This window comes from Orcinus orca, chromosome 2 (assembly GCF_937001465.1).
Source record: "Orcinus orca chromosome 2, mOrcOrc1.1, whole genome shotgun sequence".
NCBI lineage: Eukaryota > Metazoa > Chordata > Mammalia > Artiodactyla > Delphinidae > Orcinus > Orcinus orca.
Genome location: NC_064560.1, coordinates 169,183,591 through 169,205,052, shown reverse-complemented (window position 1 = coordinate 169,205,052; position 21,462 = coordinate 169,183,591). Strand labels below are relative to the sequence as shown.

Genomic DNA, 21,462 nt, shown 5'->3' with positions numbered 1-21,462 from the left:
AGTATTAGAATTATCTTGGATATACTATGGAATAAGAGGCAAAACTTCCATTCACTATAAAAAGAAAACAGGAAGCTTTGAAGATTGTTCATACTACTGCTTGCAGCTCTACACCCTCTTGAGTGGGCTTGGACTTGGCTTCCCAGCTCTACTTCAGAACCTAAGCAGAGGGAAGTCTTTTAACATGCAGACCAACTCCAGGGCCCCAACAAGGGAAGGAGTCCTCAGGTATAGGGTGGATCCGGTGATTCTAAAGCACACATTGAGAAACACTGCTTTGGGGTATTCTAGGAAACTTTTTTTTTTAAATTGATTTATTTATTTTTTTGGCTGCGTTGGGTCTTCGTTGCTACGCGTGGGCTTTCTCTACCTGTGGTGAGCGGGGGCTACTCTTCGTGGTGGTGCGCGGGCTTCTCATTGTGATGGCTTCCCTTGTTGCAGAGCACGGGCTCTAGGCGCACAGGCTTCAGTAGTTGTGGCACATGGGCTTCAGTAGTTGTGGCTCACGGGCTCTAGAGCACAGGCTCAGTAGTTGTGGCACATGGGCTTAGTTGCTCTGCGGCACGTGGGAATCTCTCCGGACCAGGGCGTGAACCCGTGTCCCCTGCATTAGCAGGTGGATTCTTAAACCGCTGCACCACCAGGGAAGCCCCTCTAGCAAACTTCTGAAGCCACTGCAGGATTTGAGAACTAGGTCATTAGATGTTGATGGCTAATTCCCCCGAACCGCTAATGAGCCAGATAATCACTTTCAGTCATAGGCACCGCATGTGAAGAAAGCTGTTGATAGAATGGAGTGGAGGGAAGCAGGAATTCAGAGACTTCAATTCCCAAAGCTCTCTTTACAGACCTGCATCATCTGAGGAAGCCATGTGCCCCTAATCTTCCACATCTGAAATAACCTGGCTAGAAGCTGCCCCCCAAAATGAGATTGATTCCTCTGAAAAAGAACTGCCAAAGAAGCAGTTAACATTGCATATTAATGACCAAATTCAGATATCCTTAATAGAAACTTCAACACCAAAAGGCTGAGTGGGGAAGAGTTATTTTTTTTTTAATGTGTGATTTTTCGAAGTCCCAACACAAAGCTTGTTGCCTAGGTCTTTGCACTCATTTGTAAATTGAATAAAGATGCACTCTCGCTTTAAGGTTTTGCCTCTCTGTGTTTTAGTCAGAGTTAGTAAGTGTCCATCCACATGTGTGAGCTCACCGATTCTGTCCTTCCTCTTTGGCTTAAATTATCTCTATGTCAATTGCATTACTATCCAAGAAAGATGGCTCCAAGTTCGGAAACGGTTTTGGTAGTTTGATTAAGTTGTACAGAAATGCTAGTGCTTTCTTGGGCACCAGTGATCTTTCCCTGATCCTTTCTGGTCTCTGAGGGTAAGTCCTGGCTGCTGCCTCCCCTTGAGGTGGGACCCCCTCTATTCTCTGATTTCCGCAGGGTCTTCACAGAGGCCACACAGTCCAGCCAAGACTTCAGATTGTCTGCTTCTACTGCTACATACCAGCTGTGCCATCCTAGAAAGTGTTTTTTATCCTCTTTTGGCATCAATTCTCACAACTGTAAAATGGGTATAATATAAGCAACCTACTCTGAAGTTGCTGCGAAGATTAAACAAACTCATATATATAAATCACTTGGAACAATGCCTGGCACACAGAAAGCACTCAATACGTGTTCTCTTTTATTACGACTCCACCTTGCAGTGCTAAGAAAGTTTTGCATGAATCTAGAGTTTTATATTTTTGAAGCAGTCTCAATGCATTATTACTACAATCAGCCCTCACAATAACCGTTTAAGTGAGACAGGACTTAAAGTTTATGGATGCTTCCTGCTATAAGGAAAAGGAACTGGCCTGGCCTGCTCCTCATGAGCTGTTTGCTCATTAGTCCCAGTCACTGGGTCAGAGACCCATCTCCGTCATCTTTGGATACCACTCCCCACACACATGCCAGCAGGCGTCAGTAAATCAAGGCTGAACTGCACTGAAGGTTTACAGCAAGGGCTAGCCGTGCTATATAAACAGAGCAACCCCAGCCTTAAGGCAGGGAGCGGGGGAACAAATCAGAGTCCCTGTTCTAGGGAATCCCTGGCTACCCTGAACACAGAGACAAGAGGGCTAATTTCCTAGTCCTGACTCCCACCTCATCCCCGAGAGGAAAAGGAGCAGCTGCAGGAGAGGGAGCAGCCAGAGGTCACTTAGAGGGAAATAGCAGAACTGTCCCTGCACAACCTCGGAGGCAGCAGGGAATCAGGAAAATAAAACACGGCGTTACCCAGCCCCTCCTGCCGGGCCAAACGGGGATCCATAAATGCGGTGTTTCAAAGGCGAATAATGCTGCCTTCACTAACTGAGATGGGAGTTGCTTTTGAGTAGAGTACAGGCCAGTCTATAAACACCAGGGATTAAAAGGCTTACTGTGGGGCCCGGCTGCCACCGGCCTAAAGACAGAGTCTACCTGGCCCTCCAGACCCCAAACAAACTCCGCGGCACTTCCTTCAGGGAAGAGCTGCCATCACCCGATGGTGCACCCCCTCAGGGTGATACCGTAACCCTTTTTCTCCTTCTCTTTTTCCACTTCAAATCACTTTGCTAAGCAACCTCCCCTTTCCGCATCCTGCACCCAGCACCACTCACTCCCCAGCGGCCCCCCAGCAGCTCCCCACCTGACCCTGTCCTCTGCTCTCCAGGCATTTGTTTTCTGCCTCCCTCACCACCTCATCCTCCACGCCAACAACTTCCTAATGCACATGTATTTTATCTGCCATGAAAACAACACAGGCTTCGGAATCCTCCCAACCTTGGTTCGGGCTGCACACAGTTACTTACAGTACTTAACTTTTCAGAGCTTGGTTTTCTGATCCATGAAGTGGAGACAGGCCCTCCTAGGTACAACGCCTAGCACAGAACCTGGCACAGAGCGTGCGCTCAATACTTCCTGCCTTGTCCCGCTCCCCACGGGATTTTTCTTCCTTCTTTCCTGGGCTCTGTGACCCTGATACAGTCACTCTTTCTAGGTATCACACCTGCTACATCCAAAGGTCTCAACTCAAAGGAGTGACTCAAATGAGGAACATTTTAGTCCCCAATGTTATCTGTGTAGCAGGCACATTCTGGGCACATGGTCCCATCAGCAACCTTCAAATTACACTAAAGAGAGGACTGGTCACCTTCTATCTCCCCACCACAAATGACCCATTTAATGAGAAAAGTAACCAGAGGGGATGGGAGGACACGGAGTTGAGAGTCACTTGTGGCAGAAGCAGGAGATAAATAAAGGCCTCTGTAAGGTAAGGGTAGCATTTCCACATGCAACTAAAAACCCCAAAAGGAAAATTCCCATAATTCCACATTTACATGTAAAATTTTTAAATCACTTCTGACAGCAAGAACATCTGCCAGTTTTGCTAGAAACACCATCTGGTTCATTTCTGATAAGCCCCAGGCACAACTTCGCACAGGCCAGGAACTGCCTACAGTTTGGTTCCCAAAAGGTGGCATCCTCCACGACAGCTCCAAGGCAGTGTGCCACCCCTCCCTCCCTGGGGCCCGAAGGCTGCTACTGCTAGTTCATGATTAGACTTGAAATAAGCCCGGAGCTTGACTCTTTTGTAAGTACCTCCTCCAAAACTTCCAAGCATCACCCTTATATCCAGAATTAATTTAAGCAAGTCTCTTCAAAACCCGATAAATACTACAGAAACATGACAAACAGCAGGAACAACTTGTGTTTCAGAGGGGCTTTCATAAACCAGGTGGGAGGGCAGCTTCTCCACTGAAGAGTCTTATTTTTCAATTAGCTAAGAGTAAGAGGGTCCCCTCCACGAGGTCTTTAAGCTCCTCCAAGTACCTTCCTTTTGCCAAGCCAACAGGAAACACTTTGATGCACTTCATGGAGGTCTTCAGGCCACCATAGATAAGGGAAAGAAAGCAGCCTGGGAGTCAGAGCAGTCTTGTCTCAAGGTGCAATGACTTGGTTTGTGATGCCTCAACAGCAGGCCTATTCTTCAGATCCTGACGGGGAATTAAGCATAAAATGTGAACCCAACACCTACAGCAAGGATATACCCCAAAGAAAAATGGACTACAGGGTTCACCAGCCACCACTAAACACAAATGGAAAAAGGTGTATTTGAAACACACGAAAACAGGATAAAAACTATCATGTGCAAGAGCCTGTACAAATATGCACACCCCTGGGACTTCCCTGGTGGTCCAGTGGTTAACAATCCGTCTTCCAACGCAGGGGACGCGGATTCGATCCCTGGTCAGGGAACTAAGATCCTACATGCCGTGGGGCAACTAAGCCCGCCTGCTGCAACTGCTGAGCCCATGCACTCTGGAGCCCACACGCCACAACTAGAGAGCCCACGTGCTGCAACTACTGAGCCTGCGCACTCTGGAGTCTGTGCACCACAACTAGAGAGAAGCCCACACGCTGCAACAAAAGATCTCACATGCCACAACAAAGATCCTGCGTGCCACAACTAAGACCCGATGCAGCCAAATAAATAAATATTCAAATAGGCACACTCCTTCTTCTAGTCCACTAAGCAAACCTGGGGTGGTAAAGCTTTAAACACTGTATTGCCCGTATTGTTCACCAATTTTTGGTGTTTCATGACCCTTGTGAAGATGGAGCAAGGCAAATGTGGTAAAGAGAGAACTGAGAAGGCAAGGGTGAGAAGCATGCAGTACAAACCGAAGGTGAGAAACTGGGGCATAATCAGCTCTGGCCTCACAACTGGGTTTGGGGATGAGAATCTCTCACTCTCTGAAAACAATGCTGGGCAGAAATCACTCAGCGTTTTTTTCCTCTCAAAATGTGTATACACAGAACAGGAGCCCACAGAGAAGCTCAAAACTGATTTCCCACCAAGTGTGGCTTCAACTCACCCATTCAGCCGCACAGACAGGCAGCTAGCTGAGGAGTAGGTAGGAAGCCACCAGCAGTACCAAAGTGGTGTGGAAACAGGCCTACCCCAGAGAAGCTGAGCGTCCTTGTGCTGGCCTTCCAGGACAGAAGGAGGAGGGCTGGGAGGCTGTCGGCGTGGACTCCAGCAGCAGGGCAGTTAACAGAGAAGGCCAGACTGGAGGAGCTGAGAAAACTGAACCCACAACAAAGGCAGTGGTCAGGAGTCCACCACCTGACAAGCCAGGAGGATGTGAAAGAAAAGCAAGAGGAAACAATCCCCTCCCTTTTGTCAATCTGGATGCGGTCCATCTGCCTTAGAAAGTAGAGGAAGGATGTGGCCCTAAACTGGCCTCTCCCCTTCTCGGACAAACTGACCCTCAATAATCTCCGCTGTCCAGACCAGCAGCATGTTTCACATCCGGCACCTGGCCAGTGCTTCGTGTCTGCCCATCGGTGAGACCTCCCTGGTTTGCTACTTGGGCCAACAGGCCACACCAGCATCACCATTTCTGCTGCTAACTCAGCCCTTGGCCTTAAGACAGGACACTTGTCCTAAACTACTCTGTGCCTCACATTCTGTAACTTTAAAGTGGGCGTCACTCCCACCTCACTTCCAGGGTAACTGAGACAATAATAGCCAGTAACAGATAATATTTACTGAGCACTTACTATGGGCCAGGTACCAGGCTAGCTGCTTTCCATGTCTCCTCCAAACCCCCCTATGTAGTAGATACTGATATTAACCCCCATTTTCAGTTTAAGAACTGGGGCTTAACAAAGAAACTTATCCGAAGTACACAAGCCAGGCAGAAAATCTAACACTACAAAAAGCAAGGGTCAAATACTAATTAATACCACTTCTTCCCCAAATAAACTGCCGTGAGTATCTTTTACTTGACAGACACTGAACCTAGTGTTTTAACTATCCCATTTTATTTGGTTTTCATAACAATCCCATGAGGGGTTACTTTTCAACATAATTTTAATTATTTAAGTTATACATGCCAATAGTGAAAATTCAAATGAAACAAAAAGAAAGTTTAAGAAGCTATAGTTTCCTGTTACCCTTTATCACCCCAGAATTCCCACCCCAGGTAATCGTTAATATTCTGGTAGCTACCCCTCTACAGACAGGTAGTGGTAACATTATCACCTCCATTTTACAAGTGATAAAACTGAGCATCTGAGAGGTTAAATTTGCTCAAGGCCATACAGCTGGGAAGTGGCTGAGCTGAGACGGGAAGCAGGGCGAGGCTGATCCCAAGGCCGCTCTCCTCCACTGCCTCCCACTCAGTACCCACTCCTCGAAACAATCGTCCATTTTCATTCACCATAGGAAAGGGGGAAGCTCTGCCTGGCCCACAGCCAGTCTCACTTCTCCACTTTCCCAACCAAATGGAAAAAGCAGACAGGCTGTCCGAGCACACCCTGCCCCAGGAACATTGGCACTGCTTTATGTTTTTCAAATCTAAGCTGTCCTGGATGAGGCAGGACCTTCACCTCCAACCTCCTCACTGCCCAGGCAGGCTCATCTTCTGCCTCTGAAAGTAAGGGCAGGACAATGGGGAAGAGGAGGTCAAGCCAGGCCTACAGGAGACCTTGGATCCCCCTGTCAGCAAAAAAGGACACTCTTCAGGGAGCTCTTAGGAGTACTGAAGCGAAGACAGTCCACCTTTGGAAAGAGCTGCGGGGGGTATCTCAGGAAGGCCCGGACCCACAGTTGGTGCCTAGACTCAGAACACACCTGCAGAAAGACAGAACAAGACTGCAGCAATGCTGATACAGACTGCAGAGCCCTCAAAACCCCCATCACAGGGCCCTGAGACCCAAGGAACTTAGAATTTCCGCTCTGGCTCACCCCCAAATGGACCTCTAATAACCTGAAAACTGCACAGGATTCTAGATACCAGGGCTTTGCCCCTGTGGCCTCCCTGCTCCTCCAAAAAATAAAAGTAAAAACCTTCTCAGACTATATGGCAATGCTTTTTCCTTAGTTAGGAGATGAAATTTGCCCTTTCTAATTACACACACTTTCACATCTCTGTCCCATCAGTACACAAAAACATACCGACCTTTAGAGTACCTATGCTGAGATGGGGGTAGGGACGAGGAAAGGGGTTGTTACATTGCTTTCCACACAGAAGTTAAAATTTATCAAGTCTGCAATTCCAAGAGCTTTCCTATTCCCCAGCAGCATACCAGTGTTTGATTCAGCCTCAGCCCTGGCTGACTCAGCATCCCTATTTACAAGCACAGTGGATGCTAAATGTCCACTGGTTACCAAAGGCCTTGGCTTTCCCATTTGTAAAACGGGACTGAAACCTTCCTCACAGTAATTATCTGATTTCTTATGTGAAAGCACTTTGTAAAATAAATAAATCTTTATTGCTCTTAATATGAATGCCCCACCTACATAAGTAAATGAAGAGGAAACTTAAACCACCCCTTCCCTCCTCAAGGGGTTTGACATCTATGAGGGGAAAAGATTAACCAAAACACTGGAGAACAATTCAAAACCTTGCTTATACTGTGCTGCAAAGAATCCCTGTGGGGAGATGATTATATGGGAAAGAGCATCCAATACTTGTTCAATTAATAAATGAGTTCAGATGCACTGCTTAACAAACATCTACTTGTTACCATCCACAGAAAGTTGTACCAACACCAAAGGCTCTGGAATCTGTTCATTCACTGTCACTCACACACACATCCCAAGAAAAACCATCAGCGTTTGCAGAGAGCAGCCCTTCTTTCAAAGATGTGATTTTTCAAAAGCATTCACAGACCTTCAAATGAGATGACCCACACAATTATATTCTGCAATTCCAGGAGCAAAAGAACCGCCCCCAGAAGAGCTCAGTTCTGGAGAACAAACAGAAACAAGCCATCCTGTGTTAACTACTTCCTTGCCTGCAACCAGATTCACAGTGGATAACATATATATATGTAAAAAAGGCCAAACCAGTAGATGCACACATGTAAATTTGCTTTAGGGTATGACTGATGCCTCCCGAGGCTTTTAAAAGAATGACAGAGTTTTCCAGAAACAAAGACCTGCACTTGAAAATTAGAAGGGGTGACTCTCTGGTCTCGGATCAAAATTCCTAAGGGTTCCTATAGATTGTTTTTGACTGGCCTTGCTAAAACATTTTGGACAACAGCCAATACCCTCTCTTCGCTTCTCCTCCTCCCACCTCCATGGTTCCCAAGCTGTCTTCTTTTCCTGCCACCAGTCAGAGTAAACTTGGTAAATGTTAACAGCTTTTTATCACCTTGTTTCTATTTGGTTTTCACTCAAACCAAGCCTCCCTCCAAATGTTTCTTTTTCGGAATTTCATCAATAATACCACTCTTACATTCCTTGTCATCAAGGCTTATGGACTCAAGGTCACCTTGCCCTCACCCTTTTTACTTTAATCCTCTATACCTGGTCAATCCTTCTCAACCAGCTGAGTATAAAGAAGTGGACAAGACAGTCACTGACCTCAGGGAACTTCCAGTCTCAGCCTAGAACCTGAGCCTACACGGAGATGGCTTACCCACAGAGGTAAAACATACGGGGATGTGCTTTTATTGGGACCCTTATTTGTGCCAGTAGTGTTCTAGGTCCTTTACTGCCTCCAGCAAGTTATAAAGCCAGATATATCAGGAAGAGACACAAATTAACATATCTAAAATTGAGGCTTGAAGGAAATGGAGAAAAAAAAAGATTCCCTAAGGAATTCACACCACTGATCCTACCTATCTCCCTTCTCCCAGTTTCGCACTGTTGAATTCACACCCGCTTTTCTCTCTAAACTAAAAAAAAAACAAAAAAACAAAAAAAAAAAAACACGTCAGGGTCAGAAAACATTCCCACATTAAAAACTGGTTAGTTAAGTAAAGCTGGAAAAACGGAATCCTCACACCAAACTCCTAGACCGAGCTTGCTCTACAGAGAAAGGCAATTGCTCTCTTGCTAGAGAGGCCAGGAGGAATTCTTCAAGGGTATTTTTCAAGTCCTCCTCCCTTCCAGGGTGGTTGCTGGTTTGGAGCACAAATGTCCCTGAAAAAGCCAGAGCCACTCCTTCAGAGCAGCCAAGCTGAAAGCCTGCTTTACACAACAGATTCCTCCAACGCTACTGTCAGACTAAATAAAGCGTGGGTATTCCCCCAGACTGTTAACTTCATGAGGGCAAGTGCTGTGTGCATTTTGTTCTTGTTCACAACTGCATACCTAGCACTTAACCACCACGGGCATTCACTGAATACCGGCCACACAAATGACTTGACTTCCTTCCTTCCTCTTGGTTTCTGCAGCAACCCTCTAGCCACCTCCCACCAGCCTGACATCACAGCCCAACCAGATTTTCAGCTCACAAATTATGAGAACTTGAAGGTGCATGTAAAGGGGAAGATAAGATGGACCAATGAAATCTTATGCAACCCAGAGCCTGTTTTTCTTGCCATCCTGCTGTGTAACAAGCAAAATTCCCACAGGACTGAAACGAGGCGGTAGATGGCCTTCCCATGGCAGAGTGTCTACCTGGGAGTGGATGAGAATCAAGGACTGATAAAAGTGCGCACCAGCCAACATACCATTTGTTAATTCTCTAAAAATGTTCCGAGCATGCCAACTGAAAGAACAACACCCACTGAACACCAAACTGCTCACTGGTTTTCTGGGATGGAGAAAGCTAGCATACATGACACCTCAACCCAAGAAGTCTATTTCCTTCCTGGCTGGTTAGAGACACAGTTAGAGACGTGTGTTCACACTGCATTTGGACGGGTGGCTGACCCACATGAAATAAACCTGAGGATATCAGAACCACAGTTGTGAAGGGTTTCAGTCTGCTAGGAGGGAGGGGCCATCAGCCGTCCTAGACAGCATGTTTTCAAATACTGGGCAGTCCTACTACATCTAGGCTGCCACCAGCACCTACCTGCCACTGTCCCACCTGGGTGACCAAGACCCAAAGGGGAAAATGACTCAGGAACCACATCCCATTGGCCTGGAGTCAGGTGGTGTTTTCTAAATTGTAAGGAAGCACAGTACAGAGATAAAAGAGTTAAGCAGGCCCAGCCTAAGCACAACTCCCATTTTAAGAACAGGTCTTCTTAAGAACTGAATTTAAAGACTCATTCCCTTTTGTAATTTCACTATTAGACTCAAAACCACAATCACAGAAGGGATAGGAGTTTGTTCCTAACGATATCAACCACATACCCTTCTGGGCTCCAATCCCCTTTCCTGGAACAGGCCCAGAGAAGAGAAGTTGATCACACTGGGATAGAAAAAGTACCAGACTAGGAATCTGCAGCCCTGGCTTCTCCCCTGGCCCTGTCATCACTCAGGAAAATGAGCTCTGAGCAACCATTTCCCATTTTTCTATTCTATAAAGTGAGGCTGTAAAATGAGACCATCCTCGGAGTCCCATCCTCCCGACTCGAGCATTTCATGAGCTCTCTCTGGTCACATGCTCGGCTTGTTGTGCAAGAAGTTTTGGTAACATCTGGATACTACAGTCAAGCATTCAAATCTTCAGATAGGAGTCCTGTCTCCTTACTCAGCCTTCTGAGACTCCTAGTGCTTGGGAACAGAATTTGTATTACCAGGTAGAGCCACTCCAAATCTAAAACTTTTGGCAGTGAACAGTGGCAGGGCAGTTATGGCTGTATTCATACACATTTACACACACACACGAGGGAACTTTCTGGAAAAACTGGTTCTTGGACTTGGCTCCAGGTGAAGGAACCTGAAACAGGTACAGGGGAAGATGATTCAACTTCCTAGTTTTTGTCTGGCTTGTTGGACAAAGGGCATGTGCCCTGTGTCCCATGTGTTTCTGAGGTAGAACCATCTTGACTCTCTGACCCTTAGGTGGCCTACAAATGCACAATTTCAAGAGCTTCTGGGAGGGATCTAGGAGCAGGAAAAGCAAGACCAGCTATTGGTCGCGAATGCTAGGAATTCCAATTAGAACAAGAGTGAAAGGAGGCACTGCACTATTTCAGTACTGAGGCTGCTATGATGTAAAACCACCCAGGGGTAGATTAATCTGTAGAGGAAATGACACTCCCAGCAGCACCATCTGTTCCTCTTTGTGTCTGGCCTGATCTATATTTTAAACCTCGGGTGCAACTAAGGTCCACCAGTAAGAACCCATAAGAGCCGTTCTAAAGAACATTCTCTCTCAGGCCTGCGTTTAAACCACACTCACAGCCCCTCTCCCTCCCCCGCTCACGGGCTGGCTCTCTATTCAGCAAGCATGCCACTCCCCAGTCTAGCAGCAGCCTCCAAGCAGGTGCACAGAACCCTCACGTGGAATTTTTCATAAGGAAAGGGAAAACTTCTGAGAACTATAAATTACATTGATAAGGAAGGCTCTGTGGGGTTCATGGCAACACTCTCTCCAAAAGACACAATGATGCAATTTACAACTGAGGCTTCATGCTGAAACCACGCCCCCCCCCCTTTTTAAAGCAGCAGTACATGTGCACTGAATCGAGGCACTAACGCATCTGTCAACTCACTACTGTTTAAAGTTCCGCACCAAAGATTTGGAAACAATGCTACTGGAGAGTTCAACCCTCTTAAACACTATACATACATATATATATATATATATATATACACACACACACACACACACATATATACATACACACACACGTGTATATATATACATATGTATACACACATATATATAATATAGGTATATATATGTATATGTGTATGTAGCACCTTTTCTTAATTCAGGGCAACACCCTCAACACCACAGGACCAAGAGATTTCGCTATACTGTTCTTGCCCAAACAAACTACATAACCAAGTAGAACGTTAACTCCAAAGTAGAAATATGGATGCAGCTTTTAAAATATCTCCCTGAGAAATGAGAACATATGTCTACATGAAACCCATGGGTTCATGGCAGCATTATCCATAATAACCAAAAAACACAAAAAACCCAAATGACCATCAGCTGATGAATGGATAAACAAAATACAGTAGTATATCTAAACAACAGATTATCCAGCAATAAAGCAGAATGAAGTAGCGATATATGCTGCAACATGGATAAACCTCAGCAACATCATGCTAAGTTAAAGAGGCCAATCATTAAAGACCGCATATTGTATGATTCTATTCAAACGAAATGTCCAAACAGGTAAACTATAGAGCGGATGAGTGGTGCCCCTGGGCTAGGAGGATTATAGAGGAATAGCGACTGACTACTAATGGAGTTTCTTTTGGGGGTGATGAAAATGTTCTAAGATTAGATTAGGTAAGATTATGGTGATCGTTGGACAACTCTGTAAATATACTAAAATTCACTGCTTGTACACTTTAAATGGATGACCTTTATGATATATAAATTACGTCTTAAAGCTGTTTTTAAAAAATGTCATATGACAAAATAAAATCACCCCTCCAAAAAAAAAATATCTCCTTGAGAAAACTTAGAAATAATCTAGATGTATGAGAGAGGGTATTTAAATCACAGCTGATCTATTTGATGGAATTTTATAAAGCCACTAAAAATAATTATAAAGGCTATGTGTTATTATAGGAAAATGTTTATGCTATAACATTAAATGAAAAAAAAAAAAACGAAATACAAAATTGAATGTTACAAGGACTACCAACTAAAAGAAAAAGTAGAATACATGGAAATGATGTTTGTGTTAGGTTGGTAGAATCATAGTGGTTCCCCCCCTCTATTTTCCAAGCTTTCGGTAATCTTGTCCCAGCGTATTGACGATTAAAAACAAAACCAAAAAAACCCCTCAGTCTTCCCTCAGTTTGCCTTGACTACAACTTAAAATGCAAAATAAGCAAAACCACTTTGTTCTCTTTTTCAAGTTCCCTTTTTTAAACTTCCATCCACTTAGTTTATTGAGATCAACTGAGAACCCAAAGAAGGAAGAATGGGATAAACACTCCTCCTCTCCTATTCCCAGAAGCTAGTTTCATTTTCCTGGCTTTGTCAGAAACCAAAGCCAAGTCTAGCCAAAATTTCAGCAAGGAGAGTCTACACACAGGGCAACTCATGTTCTGTTCTTAAACTTCTGTGGGCGAAGGCAAGTCACTGCTGGCAGGAGGCTGGATTTGGAAAGATCAGACTTTCCCCCTCCTTAAAAAATGATAGAAAGAAAGGGGAAGCTGGGGAAAAGCCCCTATTTGTGTCTGTCCTCTGAGGTTTTGTGTCCAATCTCCAACTACAGGAGGAAAGAATCCTGAGTCATTTAATCTTTCACCACAGAAGATCCTCTTCTGAGTAGTAAATAATTGTCAGTCACCACCTCTGCTGTCTGCAAACCCACTGAGAACCTCTTACTATCATCAGGAATCCCAGGCTACCTGTCCCCAAATCAAGCAATGGGGCTCTGCCAAAAAATAATAATAATAATGGTACGTGTGTGTGGGAGGGGAGAATACATTTAAGGGCACACTGCTATCAGGTAATTTTAAGGATCCACCAACACTGGCGACAGTAACAGGGAGCTACATCTGTTTCTGCTTGAGAAAAATGCTTCAATAATATCCTGTCTCTGGAGTACTGCATGAATTCTTGGCACGCGGCTTCAGATGCTTCAAGCGTGGCTATTTTCCTTTTTTGAGATATAAGAGCCAGGGAGGGAGAATACATCACAGGCAACACGAGAGTCTGTGAAACCCGTTCAGTTCTCACCACAGTCGCTGCATTTTCTGCTCCATGAGTCTCTCACGGAGACTCAACTGTCCCCTAGTCCTGACAGCAGCACAGGTGGCCTTTCACAGCTGAAGTGACCCAACTTGGCACCACCGAGAGGCCTACCAACAGAGTGGAGACTTCCACACTCAGGTAAGAACCAGAGGATGAGAGAGCAAATAGAGGAATCCTGCTGGTTTCTAGGCCAAAGAACTAAAAGGGAAAGAAAAAGGACAGCATCACAGACACAGGTGAGCACAAGAAAAAGGAAACATCCACAGGTGCCTGACAGGCTCTGCCACTAAAACCTAACCCTTGTAAGAGGTGCCTCTTTCCGCAGTACCTCTACTATTTCAGATAAAGGTTTCACACGGATACACTGGAACTTACAGCCATCTAAGGGAGCAACAGCTGCTGCCTTGAATCCTAGCCGGGGCAGGAGTGAACACATCTTGATACTCAAGGACGGTCACCCCCATGCTGTCCTGAAACTGTCATTAGTCTCAGATCCACAGCTGTTAGCACCTTCAAATACTCATCACACACACACACCCCAGCCCCAACCCTGAGCTGCATCCTTCATTCCCGCCAATGGGGAAACAGCCCTACCACATTACAGGTATCATTTCTCATTGCTCTAGTTTCCTGCAATGCGGCAACATAACTTAAAAATACTAATTTTTTAACAACCATTCCCATTAAGTGAAGCCTCACCACGGTGGGATATGTGGGTGGCCCCTAGACTGAAGCCATCTTGAGGAGAAACCAGGGGAAAGAGTCTCTATTATCATACAAGCAGGTGTCCTAATCCTCAACACTCAAGTCTGCACCACAGCAATATTTGCTTTCAAAGTTAAAAAAAAAAAAAAAAGGCACTGGGCTTCTTCCTCTCCTTGTTCCTTCCCATCTTTCTCCTACTGCTTGAGGGAATGCACTCTACACAAGACTTCCCTACTGTCTAGGTGGATGAAAGAGGGAAAATGAATCCTGCTCGGCAGCTTTCACTAGGAGATCGCATGTCAAATTTAGGAGCTCAGTAAAACACTTCATGCATGGCAATTACACAACCGGGCCTAGTGGGTCTGCAGACATTCAGGCCTCCAAGTAGGCATTTCAGGCCTGTAAACAGAAATCACATCCCTGCTGCTGCCTCTCGGTGAATCGTCCCTGAGTAAATGGGAAACTAGAGGGGAAGACAAGCAAGCACATGTGCTCTCTGGCCTTCCTTCTCTGCCTGCAAGAGGCTCTGCTAAAGACATTCTCCCCAGTTCACTTGTTTTGGTACGGAAACGAGGAAGATTACGTGGCTCACTAACTTTTAAAAAAATACTGTAATTCTCTGAGCCCACAGACAGATACCAGTAGTTACCTGGCTATCAGAAGAGCTAAGAATGCGGAAAGAGAGTACTAGGAAAGATTTAAAACATAAGGCAAGTTTTTTTCTGGAGAATGTAAAAGCATAGAGGAAGTGAAACAACGCTGAGTAGCAATAAAGTTGAAATAAGTTCTTACTTTTAAGAAGCCAGATAAATTATTCCCTTTGGACGGTGCATATGTGTGTGTATCGAGGGGGAGGGTAGCTAGAGGAATTGCTGCCCTGGGAACGGCAAGGAGGAAACCCCCTGCCAGGAGATGCACCATTATGTAAGAGCACAAGTTCAGTCACCACATAATGGAGACCTGCCAGGAAACCAGACAAAGTGCTGAGGTCTCTTCATCTGCCAGCCTGCATCTGTAACACCTCATTCTACCTTTCTTCCTCTTCTTTCTATCTGCCCACATTCTGGGCTTTGAGAAGGCAAGCCTCAGTAAATAAGTTGAACTGCCATTTGACAATGGGTTTGCTCTCCGGGTTTAAGCACTGCAGGCAGAGAGGCAGGTCCTACTCTGAGCACTCAGGGACCTGTCCCCGTCTAGCTGTAGGTAAGGTTTGGTTTCATATGCCATTTCTACTACAGTACCCAAAAGACCACCCTGTGGACAGGAAGTTCTATTTATCAGGACTGGTATCAGTATTGTTCTCTATTTAATGCACTGCTCAGGACTTCCTTAAGCAGCAAATGGCCACCAATGAAAATTAACAACATAAGCCAAAATAAATTGACTTAAAAACCATGAACTCTGTAAGAAATGGCAGGGTTCTGCACTGCCATTCACTGCAGTAACCCCAATACCTAGCACAGTGCCCGGCATATATTCTGTATCACAAATACTTGTGAGTACTAAATTAAAAACAAGAATGAATGAACCCACGAATGTTGTGCAAACATACCATAAATGTGCACATTGGAGAAAGAAATAAGGATGCGCATGATCTGAGAAAGCCTGAGGAAGTAGTGCTTTGGACAGAGTCTAGAAAGACTCCAGTTTCAATTTTACCAAATGGTAAGCAAACTAGAAATTAACAGTATAATCTAGTAGTTCAGGGTGAGGGCTCTACTATGAGATACCTTTGTGACCTTGGGCAAGTTATTTGTTTGGCTTTGCTCTCATCTGAAAGAATGAGGATAATGACAAAATCTACCACAAAAGTTTGCTATTTATTAAATGAGATCAAAAAAGTAAAGTTCTTGGCACAAAACTCAGTTCACATTAAGTCCTCAAGAACTTTCCTCTGTTATTGCTATTATTTTTTCATTATTAAATATCTCCTCTACTGAGGGGAAGGTAGATGTACTCCCCGTGCCCCAAACTCTGGAAATTTTCATTTCTGGTTGAATATGCATCTAGCTAAAAATGGAAAGCCCAGAAAATTCAAAACTCAATGCCAAGTACATGTCTCTACTAGCCTCACTACATGGTGACAATTTGGGTGTGGAATTCCCAAAACAGAAAAGGTGTATGTATGCATTCACCCCATTCATACATATTTTTTAAATCAGAGCAATGAAAATAACAGAAGTGAATTAACCAGTGTAAAGGATGGAAAGACACTCTTGTCACCTCTGCAGACCTAGAAAGGGTGTAAAATACCTACGGTTTAATTGAACTGGGTAGTTTCACTGCACCTCTGTACAGAGCACACACAAGCCCAGTTAGCAAGAGCAGTAAAGCCCAGCGAGCTGCCTGCCACCAGGGGACATTCTATGGGAACAGCAGCATCAGGCCTCACTGCTGAACTTCCCTCGAACCAGCTGGAGATTTGTTCTCGACGCCTCTTTTCTCCTGGGTCTTTCGGTCCCCAAAACCACCTCCCCCTCCTGACCTCCTTACAGGTAACTTTTCCCACTTCAGCAGCCCCACAGTCAGAACCCTGTGGGAGGATCAGACCGACACCAGTATTTGTCTCTAAAAACCAGAAGTGAAAAAAGAAAGTCTACATACATAAACAGGAAGTGGTTTCGGTGCGTCTCAGCCCGGATACTAAAAAAAGTTTTTGAGATTAAAGACCAGATGAGGTGCGGGGGCTCCAGAAAGCTCCGGTGCTCGCACACCCGGGCTCCAAGGTGCCCTCGGAAGTCCACCATCGCTAAGCCAACCCTGCCCCAGCGCAGGACCCGCAACTTTAGCTGGCTTGACGAAAAAACATTAACAGTAATAAAGACAGCCAGCCTGTGACTACCTCCCAGCGACCTGCAAAATGTGGTCTCCACCGTGAATTCCGAGCCGGAGCGCGACCCCGCACGCCCGACGAGGCCCCGGCGGAGCGCCCCGATCCCGGCCACCAAGCTCCCGGCCGCAAGCCGGCCGGCCGGTCTTCCTCCCGGCCTCGGCACAGCTCCCCCCCGCCGCCCTTCCGCCCAAGCCGGCACCGGGCTCGCCGCCGGGCGTCGTGGTGACAGCCGGGCCGGCGCAGGAAGCGCGGAGAGCAGCCGACGCGGGGCGGCCGTCCGGGCTCCCCAACGTCCCTCCCGGGCGGTGCGCCGGTCCTGCGCCCCTGACAGCCGGCCGAGGGCGCCAGTGACACAATGCCCGGCCCCGCCGCCCCCCGGCCGCGGTGACAACTCACCCGGGGAACGGCGCGGCGACCTCCGGGAGGCGGACGCTCGCAGCTTCCGCGGCGCCGGGATCCGCTCCGCCGCCTGCGCGCGCCCGCAGCCCTCTTGGGTCTAGGCGAGACCCCGTGGGCCCTTGTCTGGCTGGCGCTGGCCGGCGCTGCGGGAGGAGGAGGCGGGAGGCAGGGGACGAGGATGTCGCCGGCTTAGGAGAATGGAACGCGGCGGCCGTAGCAGAGGCAACGGCAGCAGTACGCGCGTCACCGGCCCAGCTGTACCGCGCGGGCGGGGGAGGCCCGCGGAGGGGGAGGGGAAGGGGCGGGCGAGGGGCGGGGCCAGGCGCGCACGCAACCAGCGCCGGCGTCGCGCTGCCGCGACCGCCCCGCTGGGAAGCCCCGCCGGTCGACGGCTGGCAGCACGCAAGCGCCGCCGGTCGGCCCGCAAGCCCGCGGTAGGCGAGACTGGGTGGGCGGGGGGTGTTCTTAAAGGCACCGTCACGCCAGCGCTGCTAGAGTGGACCGGGCGGTGGTACAGATTCAGACTGAGATGCCTTTGCGCTGCACTCTCCAGTTCTTTTACTATTATTATTGTATTACTTTTTGGATTATTCGGATATTATTTGGATTACTATTATTTGCAAAGAATTGGTTTACTCTCCGGTCGACAAGGCGCTTTCATTCCTGTTGCCTTCTTAGCTCAGGAATCCCTCGCCAGGCCTGTCGCTAAGCGGTACTTCTCCCTATTAAGCGGTACTCCTCAAACTATGTTGCAAAGCCTACCAACCTCAAAATTGTCCCAGGGGTGCAGGTGTAAAAATGCAGATTTAGGGTCCAACGTCCCATCATTCTGATTCGAAAAAGCTACGATTGGACTCTGGAATCTATCTTCAAAAGCATTCCTAAGGGATTCCTCAGCACACTAAAAGCACGCGACGGATCTCAAGGTTCAGAAAACTGAAGTTCAGAGTGCGGACTGGCAGAGTCCGGGCTAGAACCCCGCCACCACCTAACTTTATTTCCCATCCTGAGCCTTGCCTCCTGGGGCTATTTTCCAACATATGCTAGTTTGTGGACTTTATAGCTACAGCATCTATAAGTGATCCCACTGCGGCCCTAGGAGATACGTCCCCTGTGTTTACAGGGCTTGTGACCCCTTAATGACAACAGTTTTGACTTTGTGGCCCAGGGCCTTGAACAGTGCCTGTCTCAGAGGAGCTCAATTAATGTTGAGGCGTTCCTACTTGAGAATCAGTGCCAGAGTCTGCGCTCGGACCCAGAGACTTAAGCCTCTGCTGCAGATTGGGTAAGGCAGGCTCTCCTTTCTGATGCCCTTTGGACACCCTCTCAGGGCCTCTCACCTAGCCTAGTTCTAACAGGTTCTCTGGAAGAGTGCTGTGAATTGAATTGAATTTTTGGTTGAATTTTTGAGGTAGCTCAAACAAAGCAAGCAGGGTGTCATGCCGACCCCAGTCCCGCCCGACCCCACCACCATGCACACACACCCATCCCATTCTGGGCCCCACAGAACGTATGGCTGCTGCTTCCTCTTCCATAAGCCTGTCTTTGTTCTGCCTTCTTTCCTCCTTGAGTTCTGTTAAAGAGAAAACCCACAGGCCCAAAATGGCATCACTTGTGCTAAAGCCCGTGATACCAAACCTAGATTTAATACCTAACCTAATTGCAGTTTTGACCTTCACCATAAATGTAATCAACCAGTTTGGAATCTTCTGGTCAGCACCAATGAGGTGCTATCACATAGTAATCTGTCACATGGACCCTCTCCATTCCCCAGAGGAAGAAGAGGCAATCTGCATAATAGAACCCTTGGCAGTTCTCTTCCCTCCCACCAAAAAAAAAGAAGACCTTCAGGCCTAAAAATTATCGTTTCTTTTCTTTTAATAATAGCTCCCTTGCCCCAGCCTTCTTCCTATAAAATTCTTCCATTTTGTACAACTCCTCTGAGCACCCTTCTAGTTGCTAGATGGGATGCTCCCTGATTCCTGAATCATTGAATAAAGACAATTAGATCTTCAAATTTACTTGGTTGAATTTTGTTTTCTAACATCTCCTAGGTCCAGACTCACTGCAGTTGATGGACACCTTCCCTTCCTACTCATTTCCTCCTCTACTGGAGCCTCACTGCCCAGACCACTAAGGGGGTTGAAAGCAAACATTAGATCTGCCTGGATCTGCAACAGAGTTCAGCAACCTGCTGTCGGCTGCAGGAACACCCCAGGCGGACCCAAGGGCCAGGAAAGCAACAAGGGGGTTGGAAGCAAAGGAAGGGCTAGGGAGGAGTCAGAGAAGACAGATGAGAGAAGAAGAAAAGAAAAGCGGGCAAATCATCCTAGAAGGCAGCTTGGCGTGATGGAAGATGGGTTAAGCCAGGCATTGGAGCCCCTAGTTTTGCACTGCAGTCAGTTTGGCCACTAACTGATGGGTGACTTCATGCAAGACCCTCTACCTCACATTGTAAAATGGCTTCTGAGACCCTATGCAAATCTGTTACTATCTAAAAATCTTATCCTGGACATCCCAGTGTCCACAGAACAAAATCAAACTTGGAGCATGTCTTGGACTGTGTCTTGTGCACCCTACAGTCTGGCCCAGATCCTCTCCATCCCTCCACACATCCCACGCTCCAGCCTCCCCACACCACCTGCACGCCTCTAACAAGCCACCTACTTTCACACTTCAGAGCCCATGCCCACACTGTTTCCTCTGCCTGGAATGCCCTCCCCAGTCACCCTTCGCAACCTTTCTAGAGCTTCCCTTCTGCTCTTCTGTGGCATTTTGGATGATCCTCAGTTTAGCACATATTTCCTTTTGCTTTATATTGCCAGGATCAGGGGTGAATCTCTTTTCTCCCTTTGTAAATGCTGGCTCCCCAGCCTCTCCTCTCCCACCACTTCCCCTCCTGCCAGGTTCCAGTGGCCTCCTCTATAGAGCTGAGCAAAAGCCCCTGTTACATTCTGCCTGTGGGCCTTACTCGTCTCATCTGCAAAATGGAGATGGTACGCCCTGGCAGAGGTTAAATAATTTTAGGCCATTAAAGAGATAATTCCCAAGATGAGAGTTAAGAATAATTTAAATTTAGAGATTCTCAAGTGGGAGGAACAGTTGATTTTTTTTTAATTTAAAAAATTGTTTTAAAATTTGTAAATATTTTTGAAAATTTAACAGTTTTACTGAGATACAATTCACATACCATACTACTCACAGTTTAAATATATAATTGTATATTTGAAATGTACGACTCAATGGTTTTCAGTATATTTACAGAGCTGTACAACCATTACCACAATCAATTTTAGCACATTTTCATGATCCCCAAAAGGAACTGTATACTCATTAGCAATCACTCCCCATTTCCTCCCACTCCAACCCCTGCCCTAGGCAACCAATAATCTACTTCCTGTTTCCATAGATTGGCTTATACTGGACATTTTGTATATGGAATCCTACAAGATGTGGTCTTCATAATTGATTTTTTTGTATCTTACACCTAGCATAATAAATTTTAAGGCCAGAGCTAATTTTTTAATTTTCACTTATTTATATAGCCCCTGCCTTGTACTAAAAGGGCTTAAGATGGCTCTTCAAGCTAATATTCCTAGGTCCATCCAGATTTCCAGTACAAATCTTTATACTCTAAATCTAGGTACTAGAAAATGGCTTGGTGGCTAGACCCAGGTTGATGGTGAGTAGAGTGATCAATCATGCAGTTTGCCTGGGGCAAAGGGCGTTCCAGGGACATGGACTTCCAGTGCTAAAACTAGTACAGTCCTGGGCAAACCAGGAAGAATCGGTCACTCCCATGGAATGAGTCAGAGGGCACGGTATGCCTTCTCCCTCTCCCAGGAATCTAGAAGCTTGTGCCTCTACCACTTAGAGGGCAGGAAAGAGGAGCGTGGCTCCCTGAAAGCGAAAGC

General features: G+C 46.5%; 1 protein-coding gene across 3 annotated transcripts in view; it reads right to left on the bottom strand.

The window, feature by feature from the left end:
• The window catches only part of SUSD6 (sushi domain containing 6), a 93,938-nt gene extending 76,110 nt beyond the window's left edge, over nucleotides 1–17,828 (bottom strand). For 2 of the 3 annotated variants that reach the window (XM_033434217.2, XM_012531657.3), the window contains exon 1: nucleotides 17,546–17,828. The gene's annotated coding sequence lies outside the window, so the exon portion shown is untranslated. Of the gene's footprint in view, nucleotides 1–17,169; nucleotides 17,193–17,545 lie in introns of those variants that run through there. The other variant, XM_033434274.2, reaches the window with a different exon arrangement.
• Between the last annotated feature and the right edge of the window lie 3,634 nt (nucleotides 17,829–21,462).